Below are 12,225 nucleotides of genomic sequence, written 5' to 3'. Positions count from 1 at the left end.
ACAAATATTTGAGAACATTGGAATTGAGGACGGCTAGATTAGTAAAACTAAAGCCTCTTTTAAACTCTCTCCATTTTACAATGAGCAAAATCTGTCAATAATTTAAACTACAAAAAGTTCAATTTCTCTTTGAAATAAAGAGCCACTAGAATTCTCCAGAACATGCTAAACATTGGATTTTCATTCTTAATAAAAATGAGTAAGGATTCCTATCTAGAAAAATAACATACGTGAATATGAAATAAAATACAAATTTTTCTCCTTTTTTTTTCTGTGTATAAAAATAATGTAGGATTTAAAGTTGGTATGCTAAGTAACTACTGTATTGCCAACTCGTTATTGTTGTGTGACCTTGGGTGTTTGCCTTTTCCTCATTTTATGTGTAAAATTTTCAAGTAATTGTAGTTATCGCCCATCTGGAGCATTCACAGAACTTTAGTATACAAATGATTGTAAAGCACTTTGCAAATGTAAATGCTTAAACAGCCCTGTTTTATTTTATAAAGAAGAAAAACAAAGTAAATATATAGCTATAATTGGGTGGATTATTTGAGCTATAATTGTGGAAGAAAAAATTTTCCCTGCAGAAAGAATAACTCATAACAATTGTCTATGTTGATTAAAGAATATTATTTTATGGTATTTACTATTTTGTTGCTTATGTGAAATAATTTAGGGCTAGCTATTAGATTTCCTAATATTTACATAACCTTTTATTTTAATGTCACTAGGTTTAATCATCAAAGTTTTAAAAATTGAATTTCACACACCACATCATATGGTTATCCTAAAACATACAAGGTTAAGCAATAAAAGTTCTTATAAACATTTCCACAAATGAGATCAGTGTAATTTTATGGCATCAACCTGAAATGCCAGCATAATTTTAGGGGATGTCAACTGTATAGAAAATTAAGTGTGAAGCTTGCAAATTTAAACACATCTGAATCTGAATATATAAATCTTATTGTTCTCAGAACCAGGTTGACATACCCTGAGTACATATATGCATAAGAAACTATAAACTCAGAACTCTAACTGGTAATCCAAAATATAGCATGCGTACATTGGAGAAAAGTTTGTGTTGCTATGGGAACTTTGGCTTTTGTTTACATTATATTGCAAACTATATTATGTGCCTTGGTTCACCTTAATGACTACCTTCATATATTGCTAATTATACTATTTTCCCTCATTCACTCTGATGATTAACTCCTTAAGGTTAATATCGCTCATCTTTATTGAGTTTGTTCATATTTTTCTTGAATACAGAAATATGAACTTACATTTACCTTCATTTGTGAAAATTGCATTATGCATGTCGCCATCACCTGTTCATTACTTAAGTAAAAGGAGTTTTAGCTTTTATGAAATTTGCAAAATTACATTTATGAAAATTATAACCTTGACCTTGTTTGCCTATAGGAACAACATATTCCAAATTGTAGAAAATAAAATTTATGAACTTTTTTTGTTTTGGACATAAAAATGTATAATTTCCTTATTTAAAATTTCCTGCAGCATTTTAAAAGAGGAAATCTAAGCCATTAAAAAATTGTTCACATTTTCAACTTGTAGGCAAAGACATGATGAAATATTCGTTATGTGTGTGTAGAATTCCCTGAGTTATTAGGACCATATAGAGCTAGTTAGTAAGTGAATGCTTTATAAGTATGTCTATAGAAACATACTGAATCTCAAGCTTTTAGTTACCTTTCCACATTGTCCAATTAAAAAACTTGAAAATTTCAGAATGAAAACTATGTATGGGTTATTTTAATTAAGAAAAACTGGGATTGATATCTTTGTCCAGAAATGGTCACTGGGTTCTTGCTATGTGGTAGACATGTGCTGGGCATGGGTATTCATGGTCATATAGGTAAGCTCTCATGAGGTTATAAATATGTAAAGAAGCAATTACAATATAGTTTTTCAAATCCTGTATTTTATAAAGTTGTTGTAAAAACTCTTAGATTTTATATTTTTTTTTTTGCCTTGAGCATATTCATTGTGTCTGAGATGATACATCAGGTGCTCTGAGATACAAAAGGTAAAAGGAAATCCTCTCAAAATTGACAAAAGTAAAAGGTAAAACATTTTTCACAACAGCGTGAACCACATACTCAGAGATATGGGTTTACTACAAATGACCTAATTCCTAGCCATCTGTGGCTACTTTCGCAACTTCATACAGATAATGAATTAAGCTAAAATGCACTATAATATTCGGTAGATTTCAGGACCAGTACCCTTAGTATATCACAAAATACACTATATCTTTGGGATATTGAAATATCCCAAAGAAGCAAGACTTGCAAGTAGGCATTTTAAACATAACTAATCTACAGCTACGACATTCTACTCTTGATAGCATTTACACTTTCGGGGAGTCCCCCGGTCTCCAAAAGATGAAAACAGAGAGTGCAATCAGTATAACATATACACAGAAGTCCATATTGTAAAGGCTATAAAGATTTGCAGCACAGCGAGAAGATGCCTCTGCTCCTTCACACTGCATACAAATTATGTGAATTGTGTTGCCTCTCTCTTGTCATGTTCTGCTCTGTTGGTCAAATACTGAGCGGCTCTGCTTCCAACCAGAGGATCTGCAGGGTTGCGATCTGTCAAAAGGGAACCAATCGACAGCAAAATCTTTGAAATAGTCAAAGCGGGACTCCAGTTGTCTTTAAGGATGTCCAGAGAGATGAGTCCTTGACTGTTGATGTTGCAGTGATAGATCCTGGTGCAAAAAGTAACCTTTGGTGACTTAAATGGATAATCAGATGAAAATGTGAGATCCAGGAAAAACACACCACCTTCATACACAGAACCTGATGGACCAAGTATCGTCAATCTCCATTTATAAATGTTACCTCCTTTAAGCCCAGCACTGCAGTTGTTAGGAGAAGGATTAAGGGCGATTTCAGCCAGCCCCCTCTGAAATTTTTTCCCACTAGTGGATAATTTAGCACTGGTTTTGCTAGAGAGTTCGGTGTTTTTCTTCTGCTGGGTGGCAGAAGGTTTTCTTTCTTCTTGTTCTTCACCCTTTGAAGCAACTGGGTCTCTCTGGTCTGCGGCTGAATTACCACTGCTTGTGCTGGGGCTCTCATCATCAGATCCTTGCCTATCACTGGACATCTTAATGAAGTTATTTCTTGGCAAATTAGACTACTCACCTGGCCTGCTCATGCACTCCTACAGTGTGAGGGAGGGAGAGAGGAAAAAACCTTCCATAAGGAAATGCAGGCAGATGGGGCTGGGGGGTGAGGAAGTAGGGAAAAAAAAGAAGTCAAGGAGATTTAGGCTGGGGAGTGTGGAACATTGAAAGTTGGAGAGGACTGTGTCCCTTATGATTTTTTTTTAAAGGTAGTTAATTTTTTTAAGGGTATGGCCATTGATGGTGTTTGGGGTCAAGTTGATTTGGGTCAAGAGGCAGGGGTTTGTGGAGATCAGTTTGTTTTTTTTTGTGAGGAAGATCGGCCCTGAGCTAACATCTGTTGCCAACCTTCCTCTTTTTGCTAAGGAAGATTAGCCCTGAGCTAACATCTCTGCCCATCTTCCTCTACTTTGTATAGGAGATGCTGCCACAGCACTGTTTGATGAGCGGTGCGTAGGTCCAGGCCTTGGATCCGAACCCACAAACCCAGGGCCACTGCAGCGGAGTTCGTGAACTTAACCACTACACCAGCGGGCCAGCCCCAAAGGTAAGTTTTATGAATGATACTGGAGTGATGGATACATGACACTCTGCCTTTGCCAAAACCCATGGAACTTTATAGCACAAGAGTGAACTTTAATGTATGCAAATAAAAAAAATCATTTAGAAGATTGAGAGATCCCAGAATGGAATGCTACTGTGAGAAGACAATCTAACTGTATAACATGTACAAAACCTCACTGAAGGCATGGGAAGAAAAGGTTCTGGCCTAAGTAAGTTTGGAAATGAGTGGAGTCCGTGAGACTAAAGGCAAAGGAATTACACATAAGCAGTGTACCAGTTAATAGCTGTTTCCCATGGGGATATGGGTTAACAATTCTGAACCCATTATGCATATACACTAGAACTGAACAGTTAAGTAGATGGACGGCAGATGGTGAGAGCCAAGTTTCTCACTGTTGGAGCTAGAGGATACAGACAGACAAGAAAAGGCTAGGATGATTCACTTGGTGATAGAATAGAGTTGGAGACATCAGCACAAACTCAATTTTAGCTTAATATAGGTTCAGATGAATACATATAGAAATATTTATAGACTTGTATATACAGAGGTTAGTATACACCCAAATATTTCCTTATTCTGTTAGATGATAAGGCCTAGAAGCAGACACCTAGTAGCAGCAAGCATACGCAGCACCCACATCTTGCTTTCTAGAACCATTCTACAATTAAAGGAACTAGGGCTCCTTGGAGAAATGGCTGATTCCAGGGCTGTGGCAGGGAATATACAAGATGAGCCTGGAGAAATTATAGTGTCAGAAAGTAAGGTAGTGCTCAAAACACATACACACACACACACATGCACAGACACACAATGATGGGAGTATGTCAAAGGGACACAGAAGCCAACTGAAAGAGCTCCCAATGGCCAAAGCTGGAATGGTTTGAGCAACAAAATAAAGTAGTATTGAATTATAACCCAACGTATAAGATACGTATCCATGACTCCATACTGATATAAATAAATGATAGAGTAAATAAAGAAATGGCACAGAACAGATACATCTCCTGTGCAGTAGAATTCCAAATAATTTATGTAGATACTCTACCCTCAAAGACATGGAGCATGACTCCTCACTTCTTAAGTGTGGGCTATGCATAGTGACTTCCTTCCGAGGGGTACAGTACGGAAAGGGAGAAAAAAGAGTAACTTTACAGTGGAGCAACCTGACAAATACTACCTCAGTCAGGTGATCAACATCAATGTCAACAGTGATAAGTCATGTTGATAATACGTATTCTTGATCTGATGTGATGAGAAGGGCTTTTTACCTCTGTGATCTTCCTCTCCAAAACACAAAACCCCGGTGTAATCATGAGAAAACCATCAGGCAAATCCCAGTAGAGGGATGGTGAACAAAATATCTGACCAGTACTCCTTCAATCTGTCAGAGTCATCAAAAACAAGGAAAGTCTGCGGAACTGTCACAGCCAAGAGGAGCCTAAGGAGAACTGACAACTAGATTAATATATCTTGGATGGAATTGTGAACAGAGAAGACCATTTTGTAAACACTAAGGAAATCTGAATGAAATGTGGACTTTAGTTAATAATAGTGTATCAGTATTTGTTCATTAGTTGTGGCAAATATATCATGCTAATCAAGATGTTTATAATAGGAGACATGGTATGTGGTATATGGGAATTCTCTGTTCTACCTCTGAAACTTTTCAGGAATCTAAAACTATTCCAAAATAAAAAGTTTATTTAGACAAACCCTTACTAAACACGCTACTGGATCCCATTCCTGCATCTTATTAAGCCAGATTGAGTTTTCCAGCCTTTGTTTCCAGTGAACCTTCTAGTCTGCAGGTCTGGCTCAGTCCAAATCAACTTTCATCAAGGGGAAGGAGAATGGGAAAGCAATTTAAGCTGATAGTTAATTGCTGCACGTTTTCTCCCCCCTCCCCAAAGCCCCAGTAGATAGTTGTATGTCATAGCTGCACATCCTTCTAGTTGCTGTATGTGGGACGCGGCCTCAGCATGGCCGGAGAAGCCGTGCATCGTGCGTGCCCGGGATCCGAACCCAGGCCGCCAGCAGCGGAGTGCACGCACTTAACTGTTAAGCCACGGGGCCGGCCCTGCACGTTTTCTTTTTAAAAATCTCAGTGCTTTGTATCTGTCCTGTCCCTTCTGTTCTTCTCCTGGGGCTGCTTTATAACTTCTCATTGCTTGTTACCTACTTGTCATCGATCATTTACCATCATCTACATCTGCAGCTCTGGTAGTGACTACTTGCAGATTTGAAGGCACCAGACGGTTAAACCCTCTCCATTTAAGTAGGGATGTGCGTGCGTATGGCCAATGCTTTATTTATTTAAGTCTCTTTCCTACCTCTCTCCATAAGACCCTCTTCCACCAGTTTTTAATATTTTGTCCTGATCTTTGTCATCTCAAATTCACCAGAATTTTATCATTCTATGTCTTGATATAAAACTTTCTACAATAATTTATTAAATCATTGAAATGAATGAGAAGGAATTTAGTGTGAGTATCCTATATCCCAATTCTTGTCTTACTTCAAGTTATATTTTTTAGTTTTATATTATTATCATTATCGTAGTATTATTGACTACATTAATTCTTACATTATTTGCTGCATACTTGTAAATGACATACTTAAACCAACATTTTTAACATTTTAAAAATTTTGGAATAACTTCAAAATTACAGAAATGTTGCAAGATTAGTACGTATGGAAAACTTCTAGATATTCTTTTCCCAGATTTACTGATTTTAAAATTTTTAACATTTTATCACATTTGCTGTATTACCTGTCTCTATATATATACACCTATGTATGTGTGTGTGCGTATATATATATATGATTTATTTTTCTAACCCATTTGAAGGTTGGTTGAGTATATTAAGCCCTTTCTTCCTTTAAAACTTGAGTAAGATTTTTCAAAATTCAAGGGGACAGTAACCTAAGTAACATAAATGTCTATAAGATTCTGGAAGATATATGTCCATAATTTAGGAGATCAAGATACTTTTAAAAGACGGAAATAAAACACTATAGCTTGAAGTTTAGAAGCTTCAGGAAGAAAGTCTATAATTGCAGCGTGATTCACTAATAACAGTATTTTAGAGGACAAGTTTACAGCTACCTTTAGACAGTGTGAAAGAAGCTCACAAGCAATCTTCTCCCAAGAGATGACATTGAATGGAGTGGGGCCCCAAGAAAGATATTATAATTTTAATGAGTTTAAGTATTACATCTATTTATATTTAAGGTGTTCATAGCTTTAAAATAATGTGATAAAAATATAGCATAATAGGAAAATATGTCCTATTTTGGAAGTATAGCAAAGCAGGCTGTCCAATGCAAACTTGTGAGTGAGATAATTTGAAGCTGAGAAAACATAAATACAGTATGAGCCCACATACCATGAAAAGTTAACAAACAGGGAAGGGAAGCAGCGGGGGAAACCCCAGAGCATTTAATCTTATTTTATGGTGGCATTCATGTACTGAAAAGAGTGAAAGAACAGCCCCCACATTTCCAGAAATGAGTCAGTTTCATGTCTGAAGCTGATTATAAACCATTCAAGGGCGGCAGCCTCCCACAGCTGACTTTAACTGTGATTAGAATAGAGGATGGTCGCTAGTTTGGGCTTACCATATGTACCCTGAAGCCTCAAAGCCTGATCATCAGGTAAACTCAGAATTTATTTAGGACCAAAAAATTGGCTTACAAATAACTTTTCATTTATGTCTTCTGAAAAAGACAGCTCATCAACAGGCCAGTTATATATGCTTAAACCATGCTCCATACCATTTGAAATACTAGACCGATTTTACAAGTTCAGGAAATCCATTTTAACTTTAAACCTTTTCAATTCTCCATTTCTATTCCCATCACAAAGAAAAGTATTCCATTGGATGAACGTAGGGCATACTGTTCCACATAAGCTCCCAGTCTTTTTTGAGAATCAGAATTTTTATCAAACAGTATGGATCCAGACTATTTATGGTCTAGATGGGGAAAAAACTTTCTAGTTAATGTTATGGTCTTTGATGACAAAACATTGGGTAGAAGTACCGTTAAAACATTTTTTTGTATTTTTTTCAATCACATAGGGGATTTCATATTTAGAGATTTCCTTTGAATTCTTTCTTCTGAACAGAAACTTACTTAGAATACACATAATAAAGGACAAAAAAAAAGCCTGCTTTGCAGAGTGGAAAGAATTTCTACATTTTTCCTTGGCTGAAAACAGAAGTTATGAAACTTGCATAAGGTGTTCACGTTTCTGCTGTGCATTGTCAAGTGTTGACTCAACAATGAAACCACCTTTTTTTGGTTACATGATCAACTTTGATCAAAATAATTTTGATAGTATCAGAGCTACAAGATAATGAGTATGGCAGACAATGAACACAATATATATTGGATATTTTATATTTGTTGTATTCTAGTATATAGAAAAGGTTAATAAAATCATATAGAGTATATTTAAAACATTGCAGACTATAATTTAAGAAAAATTGTTTCTTCCTCACAAAATTACTATTTTATTTAAAACAAAAATTTAGAAATATTTCCCAGTATAATTTGTCTCCATTTTACATCAAACATTAAATATGCTTACTTATTTGCGTGAAAATTCGTTGAGAGCATGGAAAGTGGAATTTAAGAGAAATAGAAATTAATTTTTTAATGATCATCTTTTTTTCTGAGCTCAATTTAACCTGTTAAATCTGGTTTTAAAAGTGATGAATCTGAAATAGTTGTGGTGGAAGATTTGGAAAGAAAAATCCTTTTTTTCCCATGCTTATAGATGTGCAAGCCAAATTAAAAGAGCATACAATCCAAAGTTGCATAGTGATATTCAAAAGGAAATTTCAAAATTTGAACTTGTGTAATATAATACGGGAGTTACATGTGCTGGTTTTTCACAGCATCTCTCTAGTTTTCTTCTCAGATGAACATATCTGCAAAGTAAGTTGAATTATTTAGGCTCCAGGAGTTTCAAAATCCCACCCATATCCCACTAACTTGACAATAAGGTGTATAATGAAATCTATTCAAACACAAATTCACATTTCATTTTTCCTAGGAGGAGGTTTATAGAAAAATTAAATTTTAACTTATTTTCCATGTAAAGTAGAAAGTAAGAATTGTCACCATACCACTTCATATTCCTCCCAAAGAAAAATAAATAAAGCACACAATTAATCCAGGACAAGAAATCCAGGATTCACATAAGTGGCACTACACATTTCTGAAATGTCCTCCAAACTAAAGGTTTATAATGAGTGAGACAAGAAATTATAATTCACTCTATCAAAAATCTGAAGAGGGAGGGAATATTTTTGCTATGCACAAGCTGAATCAAGTTAATGAGGCATCTAACATTGCAAAAAGAACGTTGTCTATAAATAAATTCAGTCTGATTGGGATGTATTAGTTGTCTGATAATATTCTGTAGCCTACAGATGCTTTGGGTGGAATGTAGATTTCTTAAAAAAGAAAGGCCAGTGGATTTACTTCTGCAAAGCTTCAGGTCATTTCCTGTAAATGGCATTAAAAGAAAATTTCCCTTTAAAACATTGCTTTGCAATCAGGATAGCATTTCCAAAGTAGTAAATTTAGCATAAGACAAAATATGTTCTTCAACTGAAATGTACCTGAACCTTGGAATTTGGGAAAAATATCTCCCCACACTCTCATATTTTTTTTCCATTGAAATCTGTCAAGGTGCTACTCATATGCTATAAGCCTAAATTCTAGATGCTAAGAAGAGGATAAAATTAGAATCTCAGCTATTGCTCAGCATAGTCCTACAACTTTGTATATGTGCATGTGATTATTGTTGATGGGAAGATCAGACTTTTATTAATAAGTACATGTTATTTCTGATGAGCTGCCAGGTATTTCCACAGAGTGGTGTGAATCTGTCTCCCAATCAAATTAAAAATTCAAGTTTCATGGAACCTTTTAATTTTTTTTTTAATAGGGTTGTAGAATCTAGAAGTAGAATGCATTTTATGTTGGCTATCTCTTTGCCTTCCTCTCAGGGAAATCTTTTAATTTGTTCATGTACTCAGATTTATAACTCTGAAGATACATGTCTCCTTGATAATATTTTCCATATATTCAGCACAAATTTACTTCCATCACTTTTATATTTCTGAAGTTGTTTTAAAAATGTAAAATCTTTTGCATCTTTACCTAAAAAAGTTCAAAGACTAGAGAAAGACACAAAGTGAAAAATAGAAGCCCCCCACCTTTCCACAAACCCACTCCATAAAATTTTCTACTATTAGTGCTTTCTTGTGTATTGTAACAGAAATATTTCAAGAATTCTGTGAATTATCAGGGAGCTCCTTTAGTTTTATTGACAGATTTTACAGGTTTTGACTTGGAGTTCTGGAAGTTTGATAGACTTTATTGATGATGATTTCTTTTCTCTAGCTTTTATTCTTTTTTTGATTTATATTAGTGGCACAGTGAGGAGTAGAATAAGGATATCTTTATACTGCCATCTTCTGTTGGACGTTTCCTTTTGATTAGCAAAAAAAGTTTCTTTTAATTTTGCAAAATTTTTATCTTTTTAGAAATGGGGAATAAACATTTAATTCTAATCTTAAGTTTCCTCATCTGTAAAATATTGAAACTACCTATTACACGTATTGTGAAGAGTAAATGAGGACATGGGATAGTCTACAGTGGCTACTTTCTAAGTGTCAAGTCCCTTCCCTTTCCATTTTACATGTTCAAATACCTCTTAAGTAGAGGCTCAAGCAGTTGAAACTTTCAAATTCAGCCCCACTCATCAAATGCTGAATCTGAACAAGTCTGAACAGGAAGTAGATTAGAAGCTATTATTGTAACATCTAGAATTTGAAGTTGTCCTTATATCTGGTATCTGGTCTCCCTGATGTAGACCGTAGCCACCTCAGTGCCAACTAAGAGACAGTTCTCCTCCCCGTCATCAGAGCTGACTCAATCCGTTCAATTATGCTTCTGTCTTTATATCTTGCTTAGCACACTGTTACCCTTCTAGGATTAGAGATTTGTCCTGATCACTTTTATTACTGAAAACGGTCTTGACCTGCTTAATCTGCATATAAGTAGGGAGGTTGGAAAGATTTTTGAGAAGGAGATGACGTGATTCAGCAGTGATTTTTGATTGATAACCGGAAGAGTGCCAGTTGGTAGGTGCTTACGGTGAGTAGTAGGTTTCTGCTCAAAAGTTGCCTCTTCGGAAAGGCTTTGCTGACCACCCTATTCCAAATAGTCATGTCTCTTAAATCACATTCATCTCCTTAGTCCGCTTTCTTTTCTTTTAAAAAAAAATTATTGAGGAACATAATATTTTATTTGCTTTATTTTCTTTATGTCATAATCTGAGAATATATTATGTGTTTTGTTTGCTTGTTTATTATCTCCTCTAATGGAATGACACGAGGGCAGAGACTTTGTCTTGCCCAGTGTATTATCTCCAGAACTAAAAAGAGTAGCTGAGACATGATAAGTGCTTAATAGTATAGGTGCAAGAAAAGAATGAATAAATGGATTGGAAAGAGGATACAGTGCAGAATGAGATGTACCTGATAGCAATTTATTGCCTCTCAGCTTCAAATTCACCCTGCAATATCTGCTCTGCAGCTGTGCCTTCTCCAATGAAGTCTGAAACACATTCTTGTAGAAGGAGGCCCCAGTCTGAGTCTTTCTTTATTTAGGTAGTCCCCCATAGCCGTAGGGAGACGTATAGAATTCTCTTACAGCTTATAGTTACACTTTAATTGTGCCTAAGTATTTTTTTACATTAAACTTCTCCTATTTAAATCACTGTGTTGTTTCTATCTCCCAATTTGACCCAGACTGATTCAGAATTGGTACCAGAAGTAGATGAGACTCAGGAGGTAGACCCTTAAGAGGAGATTTTGAGATTTTTTGGCCATGCCCTTGAACTTTAGCGCAGTGCTGAGCTCCTTGTCAGTGGGAAATGGATGCTAGTAACCCATGGCTTGTGTGGCATCACAGTTAATTAAGCTATCAACTGTGGTTGATTGTGATAAAGTGCCAACTGCAGCATATTTCTTGGGAACTCAAGTGGCTGTTACACTTGACCAGATGGAAGTAATGAATTTTATAACCACTGCAGTGTGAGATGAAATATTTTTGTGTGCACTTGAGTGCTTATAGAGAGAAAATAACAATCTTAACTCCATTATTTCTAAACTTAACTCAAAATTCCATAACCAGAGAGTTTCTATGATATTCCTAAAAACGTCTTATTTCTTGTAGCCGCAGGACTGATATTGGCAAAAATAAAATGCAAAATGTATTTTGTGAGTTGCTGAATTACAATGACAATTAAATCTACACTCTTGATAAGTTTCTCACGTGAAAGTGAAAAAGAATGGAATTCTGAAACTTGCAAACTGGTTGAACGTAAATGAAATTGGCAATCTTGAACCCACATGACATTCTGAACCTCCCTTATCAGTGAAAAGTAGCTTCCTCTTCAGTGTTCAAAGAGGCTAAACTTTTC

General features: G+C 35.6%; 1 pseudogene; it reads right to left on the bottom strand.

Moving 5' to 3' along the window:
• Positions 1–2,523: 2,523 nt before the first annotated feature.
• Positions 2,524–3,150, bottom strand: LOC101407999 (ubiquitin-conjugating enzyme E2 E3 pseudogene; annotated as a pseudogene).
• Positions 3,151–12,225: the final 9,075 nt, after the last annotated feature.

This window comes from Ceratotherium simum, chromosome 3, assembly GCF_057802395.1.
Source record: "Ceratotherium simum simum isolate JZ-2026a chromosome 3, ASM5780239v1, whole genome shotgun sequence".
Classification (NCBI taxonomy): Eukaryota; Metazoa; Chordata; class Mammalia; order Perissodactyla; family Rhinocerotidae; genus Ceratotherium; species Ceratotherium simum.
This window is presented reverse-complemented; position numbering and strand designations above follow the sequence as displayed.